The sequence below is a fragment of the Euprymna scolopes genome, chromosome 15 (assembly GCF_053919585.1).
Source record: "Euprymna scolopes isolate OS-2025 chromosome 15, ASM5391958v1, whole genome shotgun sequence".
NCBI classification, from domain to species: Eukaryota; Metazoa; Mollusca; class Cephalopoda; order Sepiida; family Sepiolidae; genus Euprymna; species Euprymna scolopes.
In genome coordinates, this window is record NC_136496.1 from 8,574,967 (window position 1) to 8,600,228 (window position 25,262).

At 31.4% G+C, this 25,262-nt stretch overlaps 1 protein-coding gene and 1 pseudogene across 2 annotated transcripts in view; both read right to left on the reverse strand.

Annotated features, from left to right (window-relative positions):
- The window catches only part of LOC145293719 (universal stress protein in QAH/OAS sulfhydrylase 3'region-like), a 296,557-nt gene that overhangs the window by 242,853 nt on the left and 28,442 nt on the right, over positions 1–25,262 (reverse strand). The gene's annotated exons all lie outside the window — the stretch shown is intronic.
- Positions 1,671–1,787, reverse strand: LOC145294465 (5S ribosomal RNA; annotated as a pseudogene).

A 25,262-nucleotide genomic window follows, 5' to 3' on the forward strand; every position in this document is an offset into this window, starting at 1 on the left:
TTAAGGCTTCTTCAGGTGCATAATATCCTTGCAGATTAATGAAAAGGATTCGAAACTCCGTGCACATAACCGAGTTCGATGGAAAGATTCCCAAGTTCAAAAAGATACACTTGAAGAAGGTCGGAGTTTACATCGGTCGAAACTCTTTGAGAATAGCACTCAAGGTGAAATACTAACCCGCATCGTCCAAATAATATGGATCTCTATCTTTGCTATTATATAAAAGTCACTTTGTATGTGTGTGTGAGTTTCTTCCCTATAGGTTCCGAAACGGCTGAGCCTGTCTTTTGCAAATTTCACACAAAGCTAATTTATATGTCTGACATTGTTCTTAGATATGATTTATACAGAAATTCATTAGATATGTATCGAAAATCGAAAAATCTGATCCTAAAAACAGTTTTGTTTTCTTGTAGATTAAAAAGAAGAATTTTAACAAAGAGCTTTTTACAAGTTACACTAGCAAGGCAGATAATAAAATCTTAGCAAATTCTTTGTTTTTCTAAAAACAGAATTATTGACATCTGGGAGTATAGTTCAGTTGTAGAGCATTGGACTGCAGGTAGAATGATCTTATGTTTAAGCTCGTGTGAAGCTCAGCATTTTATTTTAATTTTTTGTTATTAATGAGTTCATTTTTCTTTTTTTTACACAGTGATCACCACTTATCAAGGCCCGGAAGCCACTCAGGGATAATGGGTTATTGCAACTACATTACGTTATTGTGGAGATTTGATGAAGTGTTTACTTAAGGGGCGGTTTATTAGGAATTTGTTAACGTTGAAGACATCCAAGTTGTAGTCCGGTGAGAAGCAGGCAGACGGAACAGAGTTCCACAGGCGTGCAGTTCTAAGAAAGAAGCTTTGTTCATGGAATCCACGTTTTGATTTAGGCACAGATATAGAGTGGGGGAAATTTTTCACGGTGGATTCAGCTAGACGGGTGTTTTTTGTGAAAGATTGGCGAGGGGGGACTAGAGATTGGAGTTCAGACGAGCACCTGCCATGGAAATTTACGAGAAAAGAAGAGGTACCATTTAAAATTTCCGCAAATCATTTTTTCTTTTGACTATTTAAAAACTAAACAGCAATAAGGGTTACTTTTCCGGGGCATTTATTGTCTAAATATCAGTCGACGTGATATTGTAAACACAGCTGGAATTTAACGATCGACACAATTATTTTTTTATTTATTTATTTTTGTGCGAATTAGTAAATCGGGTAAATTATTCCTCGTAGTATATAATATTCAATAGAGGGTCGATTCTATAATAATACCTACACAATCCACATAAATTAAAATATCATGTTTAAACGTATTGTGCGACAGGGTAACTCCGGGCGTTCAGCTAGTTAACAATAACGTCGGAAAGCTCAGGTTTTTCTTTTCATTTTAGCTTTACTTTTTGGTAACATACTTTTTGTCTTTTCTAAATAATAGTTACATTATCTTATGTATATAGTTATTTCGCCCCTTTGTAATGTAGCAGCAACAGGCTCCTTCAGTCTTGGACAGACTATGGATACCCACGAAGGGTTGCTTGCGCGTGAAATCTTTGTGGGAGGAGGTACGCAATCTTCAACCGCACCTCTCCTGAGACGACATTGTTAAATACCAGTGACAAGTGAAGTACAAGACAACTGGAAACAAATGCCGAGATAAGCGGAGAGCACATACAGCGCCTACTCTTCCCAAATGGTCAGCCATCTGGTACTAGCCAGGCTCAACGTTGCTTAACTTCGGTGATCTGACGAGAACCGGTGTGTCAACGCGATTGTGCCGTATATTTTGTAATGTAATATAAATTGTGAAAACACTAAAATATTCGTAGGAAAAAATAGCAAAGGATGAACTCTAAAAATAATATTACGTTTCTGATTTTTTTTTGGGGGGGGCGACTGATGATTCGTATTATTAAGATTATTTGAACTATTGTACTCATCTTGAGTACAATTTTCGTTTTGGTCAATATAACCGCTAATCCTCTTCAGTCTAAGAAGGACACGAAGCGTACTGGATAAAGTACTTGCTAAAAATCAGTTGACAGTGTCACTCTTCTGAAAGGTGAAGGTTCAACCGTCATCATAGGCAACACTCAAAATACACTTTAGAATCACTAAGAAGTTCCACTTAGTAATGGCTGACGAAACGAGAACATGCTACTTTCGTGGATTAAATGAATAAATGGTTCTATTAGCGATTTCGTATACATTCCCGAGTTCGACAAAAAGATTTTTGTGTTCAATAAGGCACCTATGAAGAAGGTCTAAGTTTGAATCGACCGAGACGGTACGCAACTAGTACTGAAAATGTGTAATCAAAACAATCTAAATATTTTTAAAACAACAATTAATTTAATAAAAACAAGACGATATATCTTTATTCAGACATATTGGTTTTCTAATTAGTCTAAGATGAAACAAAAAGCAAGTGTAAATTAATGCATAAATAATACAAACAAATAATCTGAGCCCCATTTACAAATATAATACACTCCCCATACCAGAACATTGGTATCTAGATATTAAGAGTTTATTTAGTGTTTATATTGTAAGGTATCCAATAAATAATTCAACAAAGACGTTTAATGTAGCGCATGGCGATTTTAAAATATATCGAATCTGATTTGTTGATATTTGGCAAACTAGTCTTTATTTTTAACTGAAATTACGGAATTCCGTGCATTAATATTTGCAGTAATACTTTATTAATTACTCGCCATGAAAGTTCTGGACATTGAATCCTCCGTACAATTAACCAAAATAAACTGCTTGCATAATGTGAACTTATAAATGTGAATTTGCGCATCTTCGAAAACAGTTGATTCATTTGTGTTTCAAGCTCACATTTATTTTTTTTTTAAGCTCAGAAATTATTTATGTTTTTTTTTTAATTTGAAGTTGAGATTTTCGCATTTTCAGCTAGGCTTTTCTTATTTGTATTGAAAGTTTTTCTTTTTTAAATTGAAGTTGGGCTGCATGAATTTTCTGTTAAGCATTTTCATTTGTATTTTTATTTGAATTTGGCCTTTTCAAAGTTGAAGTTGAACTTTTAGAATTAAAAAGTGTTATTTTTTTTATTTAAAGTTGTCCTTTTTTATTTAAAGTTGTCCTTTTTTATTTAAAGTTGTCCTTTTTTATTTAAAGTTGTCCTTTTTCATTTAAAGTTGTCCTTTTTTATTTAAAGTAAGAATTTTCCAATTTATGGCTGGGGGTGTTTTATTTTATAATAGCGGGGTTTGTCTGAAACTGTAGCATTCAAAGTTGCTGACGTTATCTCTGCACCAATGTACCACGTTTTAAATCGATAAAAAATGAAAAAAAAATAAATTAAGATAAATGTTTATCAATTTTTCCACCAATTTTTGACGCCTTCAAAAATTTTAACTGGCTAAAAACACATAAAATAACAGGCCGTAAAAAATCCAATCATTTGAGACCTTTAGCGCCGCTCTATGACTTTTAGTTTCCATGAGTTTAAAAATATGGAGAGAGACCGATAGACAGACAGATAGACAGACAGAGACACTTACATATAGCCGTTAATATATTAAATGTACTTTTTTGCATTGAAGATAGGCTTTTCAAATTTTAGCTTGGTCTATTGTTTTTGAATTAATCTTTTTTTAATTGGAAGTTGCGCTTTTCAGATTTCAGTTGGGTCTATTGCTTTTTAATTGATCTTTTTAATTTAAAGCTGCGATTTGCAAATATCAATTGGGTCTATTGCTTTCGAATTGGACTTTTTTTAATTTGAAGCTGCGATTTGCAAATATCAATTGAGTCTATTGCTTTCGAATTGGACTTTTTTAAATTTGAAGCTGCGATTTGCAAATATCAATTGAGTCTATTGCTTTCGAATTGGACTTTTTTAAATTTGAAGTTGCGATTTGCAAATATCAATTGAGTCTATTGCTTTCGAATTGGACTTTTTTAAATTTGAAGCTGCGATTTGCAAATATCAATTGAGTCTATTGCTTTCGAATTGGACTTTTTTAATTTGAAGCTGCGATTTGCAAATATCAATTGAGTCTATTGCTTTCGAATTGGACTTTTCTAATTTGAAGTTGCGATTTGCAAATATCAATTGAGTCTATTGCTTTCGAATTGGACTTTTTTAATTTGAAGCTGCGATTTGCAAATATCAATTGGGTCTATTGTTTTCGAATTGGATTTATAATTTGAAGTTGCGATTTGCAAATATCAATTGGGCCTATTGTTTTCGAATTGGACTTTTTTAATTTGAAGCTGCGATTTGCAAATATCAATTGAGTCTATTGCTTTCGAATTGGACTTTTTTTAATTTGAAGTTGCGATTTGCAAATTTCAGCTGGGTCTTTTGCTTTCGAATTGGACTTTTTTTAATTTGAAGCTGCGATTTGCAAATATCAATTGAGTCTATTGCTTTCGAATTGGACTTTTTTTAATTTGAAGCTGCGATTTGCAAATATCAATTGGGTCTATTGTTTTCGAATTGGATTTTTTAATTTGAAGTTGCGATTTGCAAATATCAATTGAGTCTATTGCTTTCGAATTGGACTTTTTTAATTTGAAGCTGCGATTTGCAACTATCAATTGGGTCTATTGTTTTCGAATTGGACTTTTTTAATTTGAAGCTGCGATTTGCAAATATCAATTGGGTCTATTGTTTTCGAATTGGATTTTTTAATTTGAAGTTGCGATTTGCAAATATCAATTGAGTCTATTGCTTTCGAATTGGACTTTTTTTAATTTGAAGCTGCGATTTGCAAATATCAATTGGGCCTATTGTTTTCGAATTGGACTTTTTTAATTTGAAGCTGCGATTTGCAAATATCAATTGAGTCTATTGCTTTCGAATTGGACTTTTTTAATTTGAAGCTGCGATTTGCAAATATCAATTGGGTCTATTGTTTTCGAATTGGATTTTTTAATTTGAAGCTGCGATTTGCAAATATCAATTGAGTCTATTGCTTTCGAATTGGACTTTTTTAATTTGAAGCTGCGATTTGCAAATATCAATTGGGTCTATTGTTTTCGAATTTGACTTTTTTAATTTGAAGCTGCGATTTGCAAATATCAATTGGGTCTATTGTTTTCGAATTGGATTTTTTAATTTGAAGCTGCGATTTGCAAATATCAATTGAGTCTATTGCTTTCGAATTGGACTTTTTTTAATTTGAAGCTGCGATTTGCAAATATCAATTGGGTCTATTGTTTTCGAATTGGACTTTTTTAATTTGAAGTTGCGATTTGCAAATATCAATTGAGTCTATTGCTTTCGAATTGGACTTTTTTAATTTGAAGCTGCGATTTGCAAATATCAATTGGGTCTATTGTTGTCGAATTGGACTTTTTTAATTTGAAGCTGCGATTTGCAAATATCAATTGGGTCTATTGTTTTCGAATTGGATTTTTTAATTTGAAGTTGCGATTTGCAAATATCAATTGAGTCTATTGCTTTCGAATTGGACTTTTTTAATTTGAAGCTGCGATTTGCAAATATCAATTGGGTCTATTGTTTTCGAATTGGACTTTTTTAATTTGAAGCTGCGATTTGCAAATATCAATTGAGTCTATTGTTTTCGAATTGGATTTTTTAATTTGAAGTTGCGATTTGCAAATATCAATTGAGTCTATTGCTTTCGAATTGGATTTTTTAATTTGAAGCTGCGATTTGCAAATATCAATTGGGTCTATTGTTTTCGAATTGGACTTTTTTAATTTGAAGCTGCGCTTTGCAAATATCAATTGGGTCTATTGTTTTCGAATTGGACTTTTCTAATTTGAAGTTGCGATTTGCAAATATCAATTGAGTCTATTGCTTTCGAATTGGACTTTTCTAATTTGAAGCTGCGATTTGCAAATATCAATTGGGTCTATTGTTTTCGAATTGGATTTTTTAATTTGAAGTTGCGATTTGCAAATATCAATTGGGCCTATTGTTTTCGAATTGGACTTTTTTAATTTGAAGCTGCGATTTGCAAATATCAATTGAGTCTATTGCTTTCGAATTGGACTTTTTTTAATTTGAAGTTGCGATTTGCAAATTTCAGCTGGGTCTTTTGCTTTCGAATTGGACTTTTTTTAATTTGAAGCTGCGATTTGCAAATATCAATTGAGTCTATTGCTTTCGAATTGGACTTTTTTTAATTTGAAGCTGCGATTTGCAAATATCAATTGGGTCTATTGTTTTCGAATTGGATTTTTTAATTTGAAGTTGCGATTTGCAAATATCAATTGAGTCTATTGCTTTCGAATTGGACTTTTTTTAATTTGAAGCTGCGATTTGCAAATATCAATTGGGTCTATTGTTTTCGAATTGGACTTTTTTAATTTAAGCTGCGATTTGCAAATATCAATTTGGTCTATTGTTTTCGAATAGGATTTTTTAATTTGAAGTTGCGATTTGCAAATATCAATTGAGTCTATTGCTTTCGAATTGGACTTTTTTTAATTTGAAGCTGCGATTTGCAAATATCAATTGGGTCTATTGTTTTCGAATTGGACTTTTTTAATTTGAAGCTGCGATTTGCAAATATCAATTGGGTCTATTGTTTTCGAATTGGATTTTTTAATTTGAAGTTGCGATTTGCAAATATCAATTGAGTCTATTGCTTTCGAATTGGACTTTTTTAATTTGAAGCTGCGATTTGCAAATATCAATTGGGTCTATTGTTTTCGAATTGGACTTTTTTAATTTGAAGCTGCGATTTGCAAATATCAATTGGGTCTATTGTTTTCGAATTGGATTTTTTAATTTGAATTTGCGATTTGCAAATATCAATTGAGTCTATTGCTTTCGAATTGGACTTTTTTAATTTGAAGCTGCGATTTGCAAATATCAATTGGGTCTATTGTTTTCGAATTGGACTTTTTTAATTTGAAGCTGCGATTTGCAAATATCAATTGGGTCTATTGTTTTCGAATTGGATTTTTTAATTTGAAGTTGCGATTTGCAAATATCAATTGAGTCTATTGCTTTCGAATTGGACTTTTTTAATTTGAAGCTGCGATTTGCAAATATCAATTGGGTCTATTGTTTTCGAATTGGACTTTTTTAATTTGAAGCTGCGATTTGCAAATATCAATTGGGTCTATTGTTTTCGAATTGGACTTTTCTAATTTGAAGTTGCGATTTGCAAATATCAATTGAGTCTATTGCTTTCGAATTGGACTTTTCTAATTTGAAGCTGCGATTTGCAAATATCAATTGGGTCTATTGTTTTCGAATTGGACTTTTTTAATTTGAAGTTGCGATTTGCAAATATCAATTGGGCCTATTGTTTTCGAATTGGACTTTTTTAATTTGAAGCTTCGATTTGCAAATATCAATTGAGTCTATTGCTTTCGAATTGGACTTTTCTAATTTGAAGCTGCGATTTGCAAATATCAATTGAGTCTATTGCTTTCGAATTGGACTTTTTTTAATTTGAAGCTGCGATTTGCAAATATCAATTGGGCCTATTGTTTTCGAATTGGATTTTTTAATTTGAAGCTGCGATTTGCAAATATCAATTGGGCCTATTGTTTTCGAATTGGACTTTTTTAATTTGAAGCTGCGATTTGCAAATATCAATTGAGTCTATTGCTTTCGAATGGGACTTTTCTAATTTAAAGCTGCGATTTGTAAATATCAATTGAGTCTATTGCTTTCGAATTGGACTTTTTTTAATTTGAAGTTGCGATTTGCAAATATCAATTGAGTCTATTGCTTTCGAATTTGACTTTTTTAATTTGAAGCTGCGATTTGCAAATATCAATTGGGTCTATTGCTTTCGAATTGGACTTTTCTAATTTGAAGCTGCGATTTGCAAATATCAATTGGTTCTATTGCTTTCGAATTGGATTTTTTAATTTGAAGTTGCGATTTGCAAATATCAATTGGGCCTATTGTTTTCGAATTGGACTTTTTTAATTTGAAGCTGCGATTTGCAAATATCAATTGAGTCTATTGCTTTCGAATTGGACTTTTTTTAATTTGAAGTTGCGATTTGCAAATATCAATTGAGTCTATTGCTTTCGAATTGGACTTTTTTTAATTTGAAGTTGCGATTTGCAAATATCAATTGAGTCTATTGCTTTCGAATTGGACTTTTCTAATTTGAAGCTGCGATTTGCAAATATCAATTGAGTCTATTGCTTTCGAATTGGACTTTTTTTAATTTGAAGTTGCGATTTGCAAATATCAATTGAGTCTATTGCTTTCGAATTGGACTTTTCTAATTTGAAGCTTCGATTTGCAAATATCAATTGAGTCTATTGCTTTCGAATTGGACTTTTTTTAATTTGAAGTTGCGATTTGCAAATATCAATTGAGTCTATTGCTTTCGAATTGGACTTTTCTAATTTGAAGCTGCGATTTGCAAATATCAATTGAGTCTATTGCTTTCGAATTGGACTTTTTTAATTTGAAGCTGCGATTTGCAAATATCAATTGAGTCTATTGCTTTCGAATTGGACTTTTCTAATTTGAAGCTGCGATTTGCAAATATCAATTGAGTCTATTGCTTTCGAATTGGACTTTTTTTAATTTGAAGTTGCGATTTGCAAATATCAATTGAGTCTATTGCTTTCAGATTGGACTTTTTTAATTTGAAGCTGCGATTTGCAAATATCAATTGGGTCTATTGCTTTCGAATTGGACTTTTCTAATTTGAAGCTGCGATTTGCAAATATCAATTGGGTCTATTGTTTTCGAATTGGATTTTTTAATTTGAAGTTGCGATTTGCAAATATCAATTGGGCCTATTGTTTTCGAATTGGACTTTTTTAATTTGAAGCTGCGATTTGCAAATATCAATTGAGTCTATTGCTTTCGAATTGGACATTTTTTAATTTGAAGTTGCGATTTGCAAATATCAATTGAGTCTATTGCTTTCGAATTGGACTTTTTTTAATTTGAAGTTGCGATTTGCAAATATCAATTGAGTCTATTGCTTTCGAATTGGACTTTTCTAATTTGAAGCTGCGATTTGCAAATATCAATTGAGTCTATTGCTTTCGAATTAGACTTTTTTTAATTTGAAGTTGCGATTTGCAAATATCAATTGAATCTATTGCTTTCGAATTGGACTTTTCTAATTTGAAGCTGCGATTTGCAAATATCAATTGAGTCTATTGCTTTCGAATTGGACTTTTTTTAATTTGAAGTTGCGATTTGCAAATATCAATTGAGTCTATTGCTTTCGAATTGGACTTTTTTTAATTTGAAGTTGCGATTTGCAAATATCAATTGAGTCTATTGCTTTCGAATTGGACTTTTTTTAATTTGAAGTTGCGATTTGCAAATATCAATTGAGTCTATTGCTTTCGAATTGGACTTTTTTTAATTTGAAGTTGCGATTTGCAAATATCAATTGAGTCTATTGCTTTCGAATTGGACATTTTTTAATTTGAAGTTGCGATTTGCAAATATCAATTGAGTCTATTGCTTTCGAATTGGACTTTTTTTAATTTAAAGTTGCGATTTGCAAATATTAATTGAGTCTATTGCTTTCGAATTGGACATTTTTTAATTTGAAGTTGCGATTTGCAAATATCAATTGAGTCTATTGCTTTCGAATTGGACTTTTTTTAATTTGAAGTTGCGATTTGCAAATATCAATTGAGTCTATTGCTTTCGAATTGGACTTTTTTTAATTTGAAGTTGCGATTTGCAAATATCAATTGAGTCTATTGCTTTCGAATTGGACTTTTCTAATTTGAAGCTGCGATTTGCAAATATCAATTGAGTCTATTGCTTTCGAATTGGACTTTTTTTAATTTGAAGTTGCGATTTGCAAATATCAATTGAGTCTATTGCTTTCGAATTGGACTTTTCTAATTTGAAGCTTCGATTTGCAAATATCAATTGAGTCTATTGCTTTCGAATTGGACTTTTTTTAATTTGAAGTTGCGATTTGCAAATATCAATTGAGTCTATTGCTTTCGAATTGGACTTTTCTAATTTGAAGCTGCGATTTGCAAATATCAATTGAGTCTATTGCTTTCGAATTGGACTTTTTTAATTTGAAGCTGCGATTTGCAAATATCAATTGAGTCTATTGCTTTCGAATTGGACTTTTCTAATTTGAAGCTGCGATTTGCAAATATCAATTGAGTCTATTGCTTTCGAATTGGACTTTTTTTAATTTGAAGTTGCCATTTGCAAATATCAATTGAGTCTATTGCTTTCAGATTGGACTTTTTTAATTTGAAGCTGCGATTTGCAAATATCAATTGGGTCTATTGCTTTCGAATTGGACTTTTCTAATTTGAAGCTGCGATTTGCAAATATCAATTGGGTCTATTGTTTTCGAATTGGATTTTTTAATTTGAAGTTGCGATTTGCAAATATCAATTGGGCCTATTGTTTTCGAATTGGACTTTTTTAATTTGAAGCTGCGATTTGCAAATATCAATTGAGTCTATTGCTTTCGAATTGGACATTTTTTAATTTGAAGTTGCGATTTGCAAATATCAATTGAGTCTATTGCTTTCGAATTGGACTTTTTTTAATTTGAAGTTGCGATTTGCAAATATCAATTGAGTCTATTGCTTTCGAATTGGACTTTTCTAATTTGAAGCTGCGATTTGCAAATATCAATTGAGTCTATTGCTTTCGAATTAGACTTTTTTTAATTTGAAGTTGCGATTTGCAAATATCAATTGAGTCTATTGCTTTCGAATTGGACTTTTCTAATTTGAAGCTGCGATTTGCAAATATCAATTGAGTCTATTGCTTTCGAATTAGACTTTTTTTAATTTGAAGTTGCGATTTGCAAATATCAATTGGGCCTATTGTTTTCGAATTGGACTTTTTTTAATTTGAAGTTGCGATTTGCAAATATCAATTGAGTCTATTGCTTTCGAATTGGACATTTTTTAATTTGAAGTTGCGATTTGCAAATATCAATTGAGTCTATTGCTTTCGAATTGGACTTTTTTTAATTTGAAGTTGCGATTTGCAAATATCAATTGAGTCTATTGCTTTCGAATTGGACATTTTTTAATTTGAAGTTGCGATTTGCAAATATCAATTGAGTCTATTGCTTTCGAATTGGACTTTTTTTAATTTGAAGTTGCGATTTGCAAATATCAATTGAGTCTATTGCTTTCGAATTGGACTTTTTTTAATTTGAAGTTGCGATTTGCAAATATCAATTGAGTCTATTGCTTTCGAATTGGACTTTTCTAATTTGAAGCTGCGATTTGCAAATATCAATTGAGTCTATTGCTTTCGAATTGGACTTTTTTTAATTTGAAGTTGCGATTTGCAAATATCAATTGAGTCTATTGCTTTCGAATTGGACTTTTCTAATTTGAAGCTTCGATTTGCAAATATCAATTGAGTCTATTGTTTTCGAATTGGACTTTTTTTAATTTGAAGTTGCGATTTGCAAATATCAATTGAGTCTATTGCTTTCGAATTGGACTTTTCTAATTTGAAGCTGCGATTTGCAAATATCAATTGAGTCTATTGCTTTCGAATTGGACTTTTTTAATTTGAAGCTGCGATTTGCAAATATCAATTGAGTCTATTGCTTTCGAATTGGACTTTTCTAATTTGAAGCTGCGATTTGCAAATATCAATTGAGTCTATTGCTTTCGAATTGGACTTTTTTTAATTTGAAGTTGCCATTTGCAAATATCAATTGAGTCTATTGCTTTCAGATTGGACTTTTTTAATTTGAAGCTGCGATTTGCAAATATCAATTGGGTCTATTGCTTTCGAATTGGACTTTTCTAATTTGAAGCTGCGATTTGCAAATATCAATTGGGTCTATTGTTTTCGAATTGGATTTTTTAATTTGAAGTTGCGATTTGCAAATATCAATTGGGCCTATTGTTTTCGAATTGGACTTTTTTAATTTGAAGCTGCGATTTGCAAATATCAATTGAGTCTATTGCTTTCGAATTGGACATTTTTTAATTTGAAGTTGCGATTTGCAAATATCAATTGAGTCTATTGCTTTCGAATTGGACTTTTTTTAATTTGAAGTTGCGATTTGCAAATATCAATTGAGTCTATTGCTTTCGAATTGGACTTTTCTAATTTGAAGCTGCGATTTGCAAATATCAATTGAGTCTATTGCTTTCGAATTAGACTTTTTTTAATTTGAAGTTGCGATTTGCAAATATCAATTGAGTCTATTGCTTTCGAATTGGACTTTTCTAATTTGAAGCTGCGATTTGCAAATATCAATTGAGTCTATTGCTTTCGAATTAGACTTTTTTTAATTTGAAGTTGCGATTTGCAAATATCAATTGAATCTATTGCTTTCGAATTGGACTTTTCTAATTTGAAGCTGCGATTTGCAAATATCAATTGAGTCTATTGCTTTCGAATTGGACTTTTTTTAATTTGAAGTTGCGATTTGCAAATATCAATTGAGTCTATTGCTTTCGAATTAGACTTTTTTTAATTTGAAGTTGCGATTTGCAAATATCAATTGAGTCTTTTGCTTTCGAATTAGACTTTTTTTAATTTGAAGTTGCGATTTGCAAATATCAATTGAATCTATTGCTTTCGAATTGGACTTTTTTTAATTTGAAGTTGCGATTTGCAAATATCAATTGAGTCTATTGCTTTCGAATTGGACTTTTTTTAATTTGAAGTTGCGATTTGCAAATATCAATTGAGTCTATTGCTTTCGAATTAGACTTTTTTTAATTTGAAGTTGCGATTTGCAAATATCAATTGAGTCTATTGCTTTCGAATTGGACTTTTCTAATTTGAAGCTGCGATTTGCAAATATCAATTGAGTCTATTGCTTTCGAATTAGACTTTTTTTAATTTGAAGTTGCGATTTGCAAATATCAATTGAGTCTATTGCTTTCGAATTGGACTTTTCTAATTTTAAGCTGCGATTTGCAAATATCAATTGAGTCTATTGCTTTCGAATTAGACTTTTTTTAATTTGAAGTTGCGATTTGCAAATATCAATTGAATCTATTGCTTTCGAATTGGACTTTTCTAATTTGAAGCTGCGATTTGCAAATATCAATTGAGTCTATTGCTTTCGAATTGGACTTTTTTTAATTTGAAGTTGCGATTTGCAAATATCAATTGGGTCTATTGTTTTCGAATTGGATTTTTTAATTTGAAGTTGCGATTTGCAAATATCAATTGAGTCTATTGCTTTCGAATTGGACTTTTCTAATTTGAAGCTGCGATTTGCAAATATCAATTGAGTCTATTGCTTTCGAATTGGACTTTTTTTTATTTGAAGTTGCGATTTGCAAATATCAATTGGGTCTATTGTTTTCGAATTGGATTTTTTAATTTGAAGTTGCGATTTGCAAATATCAATTGAGTCTATTGCTTTCGAATTGGACTTTTTTAATTTGAAGCTGCGATTTGCAAATATCAATTGGGTCTATTGTTTTCGAATTGGACTTTTTTAATTTGAAGCTGCGATTTGCAAATATCAATTGGGTCTATTGTTTTCGAATTGGACTTTTATAATTTTAAGTTGCGATTTGCAAATATCAATTGAGTCTATTGCTTTCGAATTGGACTTTTCTAATTTGAAGCTGCGATTTGCAAATATCAATTGGGTCTATTGTTTTCGAATTGGACTTTTTTAATTTGAAGTTGCGATTTGCAAATATCAATTGGGCCTATTGTTTTCGAATTGGACTTTTTTAATTTGAAGCTTCGATTTGCAAATATCAATTGAGTCTATTGCTTTCGAATTGGACTTTTCTAATTTGAAGTTGCGATTTGCAAATATCAATTGAGTCTATTGCTTTCGAATTGGACTTTTTTTAATTTGAAGCTGCGATTTGCAAATATCAATTGGGCCTATTGTTTTCGAATTGGATTTTTTAATTTGAAGCTGCGATTTGCAAATATCAATTGGGCCTATTGTTTTCGAATTGGACTTTTTTAATTTGAAGCTGCGATTTGCAAATATCAATTGAGTCTATTGCTTTCGAATTGGACTTTTTTTAATTTGAAGTTGCGATTTGCAAATATCAATTGAGTCTATTGCTTTCGAATGGGACTTTTCTAATTTAAAGCTGCGATTTGTAAATATCAATTGAGTCTATTGCTTTCGAATTGGACTTTTTTTAATTTGAAGTTGCGATTTGCAAATATCAATTGAGTCTATTGCTTTCGAATTTGACTTTTTTAATTTGAAGCTGCGATTTGCAAATATCAATTGGGTCTATTGCTTTCGAATTGGACTTTTCTAATTTGAAGCTGCGATTTGCAAATATCAATTGGTTCTATTGCTTTCGAATTGGATTTTTTAATTTGAAGTTGCGATTTGCAAATATCAATTGGGCCTATTGTTTTCGAATTGGACTTTTTTAATTTGAAGCTGCGATTTGCAAATATCAATTGAGTCTATTGCTTTCGAATTGGACTTTTTTTAATTTGAAGTTGCGATTTGCAAATATCAATTGAGTCTATTGCTTTCGAATTGGACTTTTTTTAATTTGAAGTTGCGATTTGCAAATATCAATTGAGTCTATTGCTTTCGAATTGGACTTTTCTAATTTGAAGCTGCGATTTGCAAATATCAATTGAGTCTATTGCTTTCGAATTGGACTTTTTTTAATTTGAAGTTGCGATTTGCAAATATCAATTGAGTCTATTGCTTTCGAATTGGACTTTTCTAATTTGAAGCTTCGATTTGCAAATATCAATTAAGTCTATTGCTTTCGAATTGGACTTTTTTTAATTTGAAGTTGCGATTTGCAAATATCAATTGAGTCTATTGCTTTCGAATTGGACTTTTCTAATTTGAAGCTGCGATTTGCAAATATCAATTGAGTCTATTGCTTTCGAATTGGACTTTTTTTAATTTGAAGTTGCGATTTGCAAATATCAATTGAGTCTATTGCTTTCGAATTGGACTTTTCTAATTTGAAGCTGCGATTTGCAAATATCAATTGAGTCTATTGCTTTCGAATTGGACTTTTTTTAATTTGAAGTTGCGATTTGCAAATATCAATTGAGTCTATTGCTTTCAGATTGGACTTTTTTAATTTGAAGCTGCGATTTGCAAATATCAATTGGGTCTATTGCTTTCGAATTGGACTTTTCTAATTTGAAGCTGCGATTTGCAAATATCAATTGGGTCTATTGTTTTCGAATTGGATTTTTTAATTTGAAGTTGCGATTTGCAAATATCAATTGGGCCTATTGTTTTCGAATTGGACTTTTTTAATTTGAAGCTGCGATTTGCAAATATCAATTGAGTCTATTGCTTTCGAATTGGACATTTTTTAATTTGAAGTTGCGATTTGCAAATATCAATTGAGTCTATTGCTTTCGAATTGGACTTTTTTTAATTTGAAGTTGCGATTTGCAAATATCAATTGAGTCTATTGCTTTCGAATTGGACTTTTCTAATTTGAAGCTGCGATTTGCAAATATCAATTGAGTCTATTGCTTTCGAATTAGACTTTTTTTAATTTGAAGTTGCGATTTGCAAATATCAATTGAATCTATTGCTTTCGAATTGGACTTTTCTAATTTGAAGCTGCGATTTGCAAATATCAATTGAGTCTATTGCTTTCGAATTGGACTTTTTTTAATTTGAAGTTGCGATTTGCAAATATCAATTGAGTCTATTGCTTTCGAATTGGACTTTTCTAATTTGAAGCTGCGATTTGCAAATATAAATTGAGTCTATTGCTTTCGAATTGGACTTTTTTTAATTTGAAGTTGCGATTTGCAAATATCAATTGAGTCTATTGCTTTCGAATTTGACTTTTCTAATTTGAAGCTGCGATTTGCAAATATCAATTGAGTCTATTGCTTTCGAATTGGACTTTTTTTAATTTGAAGTTGCGATTTGCAAATATCAATTGAGTCTATTGCTTTCGAATTGGACTTTTCTAATTTGAAGCTGCGATTTGCAAATATCAATTGAGTCTATTGCTTTCGAATTGGACTTTTTTTAATTTGAAGTTGCGATTTGCAAATATCAATTGAGTCTATTGCTTTCGAATTGGACTTTTCTAATTTGAAGCTGCGATTTGCAAATATCAATTGAGTCTATTGCTTTCGAATTGGACTTTTTTTAATTTGAAGTTGCGATTTGCAAATATCAATTGAGTCTATTGCTTTCGAATTGGACTTTTCTAATTTGAAGCTGCGATTTGCAAATATCAATTGAGTCTATTGCTTTCGAATTGGACTTTTTTTAATTTGAAGTTGCGATTTGCAAATATCAATTGAGTCTATTGCTTTCGAATTGGACTTTTCTAATTTGAAGCTGCGATTTGCAAATATCAATTGAGTCTATTGCTTTCGAATTGGACTTTTTTTAATTTGAAGTTGCGATTTGCAAATATCAATTGAGTCTATTGCTTTCAGATTGGACTTTTTTAATTTGAAGCTGCGATTTGCAAATATCAATTGGGTCTATTGCTTTCGAATTGGACTTTTCTAATTTGAAGCTGCGATTTGCAAATATCAATTGGGTCTATTGTTTTCGAATTGGATTTTTTAATTTGAAGTTGCGATTTGCAAATATCAATTGGGCCTATTGTTTTCGAATTGGACTTTTTTAATTTGAAGCTGCGATTTGCAAATATCAATTGAGTCTATTGCTTTCGAATTGGACATTTTTTAATTTGAAGTTGCGATTTGCAAATATCAATTGAGTCTATTGCTTTCGAATTGGACTTTTTTTAATTTGAAGTTGCGATTTGCAAATATCAATTGAGTCTATTGCTTTCGAATTGGACTTTTCTAATTTGAAGCTGCGATTTGCAAATATCAATTGAGTCTATTGCTTTCGAATTAGACTTTTTTTAATTTGAAGTTGCGATTTGCAAATATCAATTGAGTCTATTGCTTTCGAATTGGACTTTTCTAATTTGAAGCTGCGATTTGCAAATATCAATTGAGTCTATTGCTTTCGAATTGGACTTTTTTTAATTTGAAGTTGCGATTTGCAAATATCAATTGAGTCTATTGCTTTCGAATTGGACTTTTCTAATTTGAAGCTGCGATTTGCAAATATCAATTGAGTCTATTGCTTTCGAATTGGACTTTTTTTAATTTGAAGTTGCGATTTGCAAATATCAATTGAGTCTATTGCTTTCGAATTGGACTTTTCTAATTTGAAGCTGCGATTTGCAAATATCAATTGAGTCTATTGCTTTCGAATTGGACTTTTTTTAATTTGAAGTTGCGATTTGCAAATATCAATTGAGTCTATTGCTTTCGAATTGGACTTTTCTAATTTGAAGCTGCGATTTGCAAATATCAATTGAGTCTATTGCTTTCGAATTGGACATTTTTTAATTTGAAGTTGCGATTTGCAAATATCAATTGAGTCTATTGCTTTCGAATTGGACTTTTCTAATTTGAAGCTGCGATTTGCAAATATCAATTGAGTCTATTGCTTTCGAATTGGACTTTTTTTAATTTGAAGTTGCGATTTGCAAATATCAATTGAGTCTATTGCTTTCGAATTGGACTTTTCTAATTTGAAGCTGCGATTTGCAAATATCAATTGAGTCTATTGCTTTCGAATTGGACTTTTTTTAATTTGAAGTTGCGATTTGCAAATATCAATTGAGTCTATTTCTTTCGAATTGGACTTTTCTAATTTGAAGCTGCGATTTGCAAATATCAATTGAGTCTATTGCTTTCGAATTGGACTTTTTTTAATTTGAAGTTGCGATTTGCAAATATCAATTGAGTCTATTGCTTTCGAATTGGACTTTTCTAATTTGAAGCTGCGATTTGCAAATATCAATTGAGTCTATTGCTTTCGAATTGGACTTTTTTTAATTTGAAGTTGCGATTTGCAAATATCAATTGAGTCTATTGCTTTCGAATTGGACTTTTCTAATTTGAAGCTGCGATTTGCAAATATCAATTGAGTCTATTGCTTTCGAATTGGACTTTTTTTAATTTGAAGTTGCGATTTGCAAATATCAATTGAGTCTATTGCTTTCGAATTGGACTTTTCTAATTTGAAGCTGCGATTTGCAAATATCAATTGAGTCTATTGCTTTCGAATTGGACTTTTCTAATTTGAAGCTGCGATTTGCAAATATCAATTGGGTCTATTGTTTTCGAATTGGATTTTTTAATTTGAAGTTGCGATTTGCAAATATCAATTGGGCCTATTGTTTTCGAATTGGACTTTTTTAATTTGAAGCTGCGCTTTGCAAATATCAATTGAGTCTATTGCTTTCGAATTGGACTTTTCTAATTTGAAGCTGCGATTTGCAAATATCAATTGAGTCTATTGCTTTCGAATTGGACTTTTCTAATTTGAAGCTGCGATTTGCAAATATCAATTGAGTCTATTGCTTTCGAATTATACTTTTTTTAATTTGAAGTTGCGATTTGCAAATATCAATTGAGTCTATTGCTTTCGAATTGGACTTTTCTAATTTGAAGCTGCGATTTGCAAATATCAATTGAGTCTATTGCTTTCGAATTGGACTTTTTTTAATTTGAAGTTGCGATTTGCAAATATCAATTGAGTCTATTGCTTTCGAATTGGACTTTTCTAATTTGAAGCTGCGATTTGCAAATATCAATTGAGTCTATTGCTTTCGAATTGGACTTTTTTTAATTTGAAGTTGCGATTTGCAAATATCAATTGAGTCTATTGCTTTCGAATTGGACTTTTCTAATTTGAAGCTGCGATTTGCAAATATCAATTGAGTCTATTGCTTTCGAATTGGACTTTTTTTAATTTGAAGTTGCGATTTGCAAATATCAATTGAGTCTATTGCTTTCGAATTGGACTTTTCTAATTTGAAGCTGCGATTTGCAAATATCAATTGAGTCTATTGCTTTCGAATTGGACATTTTTTAATTTGAAGTTGCGATTTGCAAATATCAATTGAGTCTATTGCTTTCGAATTGGACTTTTCTAATTTGAAGCTGCGATTTGCAAATATCAATTGAGTCTATTGCTTTCGAATTGGACTTTTTTTAATTTGAAGTTGCGATTTGCAAATATCAATTGAGTCTATTGCTTTCGAATTGGACTTTTCTAATTTGAAGCTGCGATTTGCAAATATCAATTGAGTCTATTGCTTTCGAATTGGACTTTTTTTAATTTGAAGTTGCGATTTGCAAATATCAATTGAGTCTATTTCTTTCGAATTGGACTTTTCTAATTTGAAGCTGCGATTTGCAAATATCAATTGAGTCTATTGCTTTCGAATTGGACTTTTTTTAATTTGAAGTTGCGATTTGCAAATATCAATTGAGTCTATTGCTTTCGAATTGGACTTTTCTAATTTGAAGCTGCGATTTGCAAATATCAATTGAGTCTATTGCTTTCGAATTGGACTTTTTTTAATTTGAAGTTGCGATTTGCAAATATCAATTGAGTCTATTGCTTTCGAATTGGACTTTTCTAATTTGAAGCTGCGATTTGCAAATATCAATTGAGTCTATTGCTTTCGAATTGGACTTTTTTTAATTTGAAGTTGCGATTTGCAAATATCAATTGAGTCTATTGCTTTCGAATTGGACTTTTCTAATTTGAAGCTGCGATTTGCAAATATCAATTGAGTCTATTGCTTTCGAATTGGACTTTTTTAATTTGAAGCTGCGATTTGCAAATATCAATTGGGTCTATTGTTTTCGAATTGGATTTTTTAATTTGAAGTTGCGATTTGCAAATATCAATTGGGCCTATTGTTTTCGAATTGGACTTTTCTAATTTGAAGCTGCGCTTTGCAAATATCAATTGAGTCTATTGCTTTCGAATTGGACTTTTCTAATTTGAAGCTGCGATTTGCAAATATCAATTGAGTCTATTGCTTTCGAATTGGACTTTTCTAATTTGAAGCTGCGATTTGCAAATATCAATTGAGTCTATTGCTTTCGAATTGGACTTTTCTAATTTTAAGCTGCGATTTGCAAATATCAATTGAGTCTATTGCTTTCGAATTGGACTTTTTTTAATTTGAAGTTGCGATTTGCAAATATCAATTGAGTCTATTGCTTTCGAATTGGACTTTTCTAATTTGAAGCTGCGATTTGCAAATATCAATTGAGTCTATTGCTTTCGAATTGGACTTTTTTAATTTGAAGCTGCGATTTGCAAATATCAATTGGGTCTATTGCTTTCGAATTGGACTTTTTTAATTTGAAGCTGCGATTTGCAAATATCAATTGGGTCTATTGTTTTCGAATTGGATTTTTTAATTTGAAGTTGCGATTTGCAAATATCAATTGGGCCTATTGTTTTCGAATTGGACTTTTTTAATTTGAAGCTGCGATTTGCAAATATCAATTGAGTCTATTGCTTTTTAATTGGACTTTTTTTAATTTGAAGTTGCGATTTGCAAATATCATATGAGTCTATTGCTTTCGAATTGGACTTTTCTAATTTGAAGCTGCGATTTGCAAATATCAATTGAGTCTATTGCTTTCGAATTGGACTTTTTTTAATTTGAAGTTGCGATTTGCAAATATCAATTGAGTCTATTGCTTTCGAATTGGACTTTTCTAATTTGAAGCTGCGATTTGCAAATATCAATTGAGTCTATTGCTTTCGAATTGGACTTTTTTTAATTTGAAGTTGCGATTTGCAAATATCAATTGAGTCTATTGCTTTCGAATTGGACTTTTCTAATTTGAAGCTGCGATTTGCAAATATCAATTGAGTCTATTGCTTTCGAATTGGACTTTTTTTAATTTGAAGTTGCGATTTGCAAATATCAATTGAGTCTATTGCTTTCGAATTGGACTTTTCTAATTTGAAGCTGCGATTTGCAAATATCAATTGAGTCTATTGCTTTCGAATTGGACTTTTTTTAATTTGAAGCTGCGATTTTCAAATATCAATTGAGTCTATTGCTTTCGAATTGGACTTTTCTAATTTGAAGCTGCGATTTGCAAATATCAATTGAGTCTATTGCTTTCGAATTGGACTTTTTTAATTTGAAGCTGCGATTTGCAAATATCAATTGGGTCTATTGTTTTCGAATTGGATTTTTTAATTTGAAGTTGCGATTTGCAAATATCAATTGGGCCTATTGTTTTCGAATTGGACTTTTTTAATTTGAAGCTGCGCTTTGCAAACATCAATTGGGTCTATTGCTTTGGAATTGGACTTTTTTAATTTGAAGCTGCGATTTGCAAACATCAATTGGGTCTATTGCTTTCGAATTGATGTTTTTTTTTTAATTTGAAGTTGCGCTTTGCAAATTTCAGCTGGGTCTTTTGCTTTCGAATTGGACTTTTTTTAATTTGAAGTTGACCTTTTCGAATTTAAAGCTGGGTATTTCTTATTTTATATTGATGCTTTTTAATTTGAATATTTGCTCTCGAATTTCAACTGAACTTTTTTATTTGAAGTTGTTTGTTTTAAGATGAAGTTTATCTTTCGAATTCAAAACTGTTTTTTTTTAAGTTTATGAATTGAATTTGTAATTGAGATTTTCGGATTTGAAAATGAGCGTATTCTATTTCAAAATTGTTTTCAGATTAAATGGCCGCTTAAAGATGTTGAGCTCTTCGTACTTACATTAGGTTTCATTTATTCTGATGTTGCTCTTATTAAATCAAATTAGAGACTTTGTAGTTTGAAACGAAATCGTATAACACACACAAAAAAGTTTTCATATTGTAATAGAATTATATGTGTCCATAAATAAGACAAAAAATGAACATAGATTGGAAATTTCATAAGATGTACTTGGCGACCTTAGTGTTAATCTAATTATTTTTACGGTACGTGTATCAAGTTCCCGAGAACAGGAGTACACACAAAAAGTATTTTGCTTTTTGCGTTGCTGCTAATTTTGGATATCTTGTTTAGAACAAAGTAATTAAGGAATGTCTTTGCTCCCAGCTGAAGAATATCTTCGACTTAAACGCCCCTTACTATTCAACAGAAATGAGTATTCTTTTCAGGTCTATTGTTTATTAGATTTGAAAAGAAATCGAGTTTCTCACGTCACGTGTGTATTAAACAAGCCGAAGAAGATTAGCAGTTCGATAATAGGCGGCTTATCGATTTTCAATGCTACCATCTGCCTTATTTCACCGGTATATTATGTTTTCTAGAGTGTAGAATTTATATGAGTGTTTATTTGTTTCATCCTATTATTAGTTCCCTTTGAAAAAGACCAAAAAAAAAATTTGAAGGCCAAATGGCTTCCGAAAAGGCCAAATTCGAGAAAACCTGGCTTTAAGATTTGGGAAACCTAGACACGAATAAAGGAATAAGCTTTCTTTGATGTAGCCGCGTTTCCAGATATCATAATAAAAATATATTACGATTGTTGACATGGTGTGATAAGCAAATTGGTAGTAAATCCGACGTGCGGCGTTTCTTAAGCGAAAGAAGAAGTCAGCGAAACGTTAAGTAACATTCGAAAGAAGCAGGGTAAAAAAAACAAAAATAGAATATTTCTTCAAATAGGTGCAGAATTGAAGGAATAAATTAAAGATTGTATCGTGAAATATGATTTTAGTATTTGTATTGAACTATGTAGCACAATATTACTTTCTGACTATTGATATTAATTTATCCTATTTTGAACAGTTTAATATTTAAAATACAATAGACTCTATTTTCCTAGAAATGTGAATACACACATATTTGCTTAGGGTTCTTATTTTTTCTGTCCAAAAACTAATTTTGCTAGCTAGCTAAAATCAATACCAGTTTTATCAAAATATAATTGTTGATTTAATATATTTCTCGTTTCGTGGAATTTCCACGGGTCCTGCTAGTAAATAAATATCATAATAGCAAGTACTGCGCAGATATTTTTTTCTTTCGTAAAACTACGTAGTCTTAAGTCATTTTACTGCCAATACAAATGCTCAGTAGGAGGAAAGTTGTATTAAAATAAATAAATTATATTAAACTATAATTGAATACTGTTTTAAGTCATATTTATTTCACATGAAATGTATGTGTGTCTCGCATATAAACCATCAATCGCTCATGCGTCAAGTATTGTTGACACATATTAGCTTGCACAATCTGCGGCTAGTCACTCCCTTTTAGAGAGTGTCCAAAGAAGAATCTCAATTCTAATAAGTCTCGCACTATCGACCGAGTTCCAACTTCTGTCCCATCGCCGCAATGTTGTATCCGTGATTCTTTTTACATATATTTTAATTCAATATGCGCTTATGAATTCAGAGCTTCGGACATACTCCCAAATAAGGCGACTAGTGGCAAAATCCCACTTCTTTACTATTAATGTTCTGAGTGACATGAAGATTTCTACTTTAAGAATTGTTTCACTTGGATTGCGAGAGTTTGAAATTCCCTCCCTGTATCGTGATTCCGTAACCGTGTAAACCTGCAGGATTTTCAATGTAATATAAACAAAAATCTCGCAGCTAAACTCCTCTTAGTGCGATGATAGACACGCTCTTAAATAGTAGGCCATTAAGTTCCAAATGTCCAAGTGGTTTGGGATTTGAAAGGTGTGTCAATGTGGCCTGTTTTTCCAAGTGAAGACTTACCTGTAAAAAGTTACTTTTAGGAGTATTACTCCTAGCCTCACCATGTTAAGAATGGCTCCGGAATAAACGGCCCCGACCTCCACATGTTAAGAAAGGGTTTCGGAGTAACCCCCCACCCAACCTCCCCATGTTCAAACTGACAATATCATAGTAATCGTTAATAATCAGAATAAACACCCCCAACATCTCAATGTTTAGAACGGCTTTCAGAATAAACATCTTTTGAAGTTACGTCCTCAGTAGGACAACAAAACCACATTGATCAAAAAGTGTAAACAAAAGTTTAGCTAAAAGTTAAAATCTACAAAACAGACACCCAAAAAGTTAATATATTATTTATTGGCGTTAAAATTGGAAGCATCTTTATTATTTGAGCGCCAACTAGGCCAGGAGTGTCAGGGTTTGAGTTGATTTTTCAGCCATTTCTACTGTAAGAAGGAGTAAATGATTTAGATTTTTATTATATTTAATACATTGAATAAACTAGAGAAGTGGGTTAGGTGGAAACAAAAGAGAGCGTGATATAAAAAAGCGTAAAGTGATAGAGAGACGGATTAATAAAGGTAGGAAGATAGAAGTTTTCATTAAAAAAATGTTACGCACACTTTTTTAACTTTATCTATTTGTTTGTCTAAGTACCATGGACAACGATAAAAAACATTGCTAGTTGAGTATATCTGTTAAAAACTAGGAGAAAAATAAAATGAATTTGTCCGAAACCAACATTAACATAGACCTAAAATAGTATACGCTGGTATATCTATTATCTCGGTAATTATTAAGAAAGAGCAACTGGGCGCCATATAATGCTAACCTCTCTGCAACTATAATAGGCATTCAGACGCCACATCCTATGAGCAGCATGATATTTATTAACGAGGCGAAAATCCGTACCATTATACTACATAACATCGTTAAATATAAAAGTTTGAGCGACACGTTTAAAAGCCCATATATTTCTACAGAACGAATAACGCAACGATGAATCTTATGTACAGCATAAAAAGAAACGAGAATCTTTAGGAAGATTTCCAGTAATTATAGGAGTAACTCATCTCATCTCCTATATAATAAAATATCTGCAAAAAATCCCCTCTGGACCAAAATATCGTAGGTTTGCAACAACAGATGGAACATACAAATTCAATACATCTAGCCAAATAGCCACTATCTTATGTAGCTTTCGAAAACCATTTTTTGATACATTCAGTCGCGATAATATAATGTTACATTGTGTCTGACGAGTAACAGTATCACAATCGCTTATCAAACTCCGTGCATTCTGATTAGCTGAGCGCTGAAAGTTCTTATATTCAGGAATTTCATGCTTATAAATAAACAAACAGTTACTAAAATTAAAACATGGCGTCACTAAGAGACATGTTTTTCACACGGCAAGTTCATTACATCCATAAATTATTGCAGTTGTGTTTGTGTGAGTGTGTCTGTATGTGCCTCTGTGTGTGTGTGCGTACAATCGAAACTGAGATTCAGCAATGCGTGGCCGGATACAGCTATTCAAAAATAAACCAATTAACATTCGAACAGCAGTCATTTTTAAATAAACGGAACTAAAATGAAACTAGGCTAAACTTATTTGTACTTTTTATAAAATAAGTCGTAGATCTTATTAATAAAAATGGCTCTAATGCACTTATGTTACATGATACATTTTAAAATCGTATTTACAAGTTATTACAATCGTGTTCGTGCGTGTGCGTGTGTGTTGTGTGTGTGTGTGTTTGCGTGCATGTTTAGATGTGTACGTGTTCGCTACCCATCACTCTAACACTTGGTTTAAACAAGTTGTGCCAGAGCAACGCGTGAGAGGATACAATATTTAAATATAAAATATTAACATTCAA